This window comes from Ipomoea triloba, chromosome 8, assembly GCF_003576645.1.
Source record: "Ipomoea triloba cultivar NCNSP0323 chromosome 8, ASM357664v1".
Lineage (NCBI taxonomy): Eukaryota > Viridiplantae > Streptophyta > Magnoliopsida > Solanales > Convolvulaceae > Ipomoea > Ipomoea triloba.
Genome location: NC_044923.1, coordinates 13,423,348 through 13,424,819, shown reverse-complemented (window position 1 = coordinate 13,424,819; position 1,472 = coordinate 13,423,348). Strand labels below are relative to the sequence as shown.

The window sequence follows — 1,472 nt, the reverse complement described above, 5'->3', positions numbered from 1 at the left end:
TCTGTTTTCCCCCCCCCCCCCCCCCCCGCCCCACCCCTGACCCCGAATACCCGCAATATATATATATATATGTAATTATATATTTATATATATAATTATACTCCGTATTATATTATATAATTATATGTAATATACTAATATTTAATTTGGACTTTTGGTTTTGTTTTTTAAAGTTATTATGTATGGAAATTTCGCATTTTGGTTAAGGACTTAAGATTTGAACAATTTGAATCTACAAGTATTGTTTAATGTTTTAAGTATGTACTATTTGTTGTTTTAGATGACGGGATGTTAGGCTAATTGTATGTTTAAATATATGAATTTATAAATTAATTAAATAATTTAAATAATATTATTTTATAGTGTACTAAAATTAGGAAGTGTGTAGATTTAAAATAAATAAATAAAAATCGGGGTGGGGAATCCTCAACCCCGAAAAATCCCCATGGGGACGGGGATGGGGTAATTCCCCATCCCTGTTGAGGAACGGGTGAGGTCGGGGAGCGGGGGATGAATTCGGGGGCGGGGATGGGACCCCATTCCCCACCCCGTTGTCATTCATAGCAAGATTGGCAACAACAAAGTTAACTAACCTCATTAATGATTATAGTAACTGACATTATAGAATTTACTGTGAGGCTATGGTGCTATTAATGCTTTATAAATATTTTCTCTGGGTTTATTCTCATTTATGGAATTAGTAACCTGGTACTCGATGCCCAAGTCACACTTCTAATTTCAAGTTTGATTATTGTCTTCTGCTGAACAGGGAAACACATTTTCCGCTTTGCACTACAGAATAAGATTCCTAAGAACCCAGACCCCAGTGCAAAGGTGCCATCCTGGGTGCTACTGCTGTCTTCCCAATGGACAGTGTATTTTATCGTTGAGCCTGTATAGACTTTGACTCATTGGTGAATCTATGGATTTTTGCTTCTGATTTTATGGTGCATTTTGTTGCTTGTAATACAACCAGATGCTGGAGCGCAATTTAAGTGGCTCTGCCTCATGCATTGATAGTTCTTTCTATCTTGAAAATAATGAACCAACACCTTGGTCCATCACTCTTGCTTTTAATTTTTTATTTTGTCACTTTGAAAATAGGGTTCTAATATCAGCTGTCTGCATTGGTAGGTTGGGATGTCCATTGATTGAGTTAATACCTGATTTGGTCCCTTTGATTGTTAGGATTTTTCTACTTTGGTCTTTGACTTCCAAACTTACTCAATTTCATTTGCAACTATGTAGTAATTGTTAATTAAAATGGTCCTAATCAAGACTATTTTGGTTTGGGCAAAGGATTTTTAGGTAAAAATTGCATAGTTGGAAATGAAATTTAGTAAGTTTGGAAGTTGAGGTGACCAAGTTAGGTATTAACTAACCATTGATTTTAGTCCATAATTCAATTTATTCTAAAGTTATGCAGACTGAGAAGTGACAACTCAACCTGAGACTGACATACTTTTCTTGAT

General features: G+C 35.3%; 1 protein-coding gene across 1 annotated transcript in view; it reads left to right on the top strand.

Moving 5' to 3' along the window:
• Positions 1-1,064, top strand: part of LOC116027422 (NADH dehydrogenase [ubiquinone] flavoprotein 1, mitochondrial) — a 4,867-nt gene extending 3,803 nt beyond the window's left edge. Inside the window, exon 3 of the mRNA XM_031269045.1 lies at positions 770-1,064. The gene's annotated coding sequence lies outside the window, so the exon portion shown is untranslated. The remainder of the gene's footprint in view (positions 1-769) is intronic.
• The last annotated feature ends 408 nt before the right edge of the window (positions 1,065-1,472 follow it).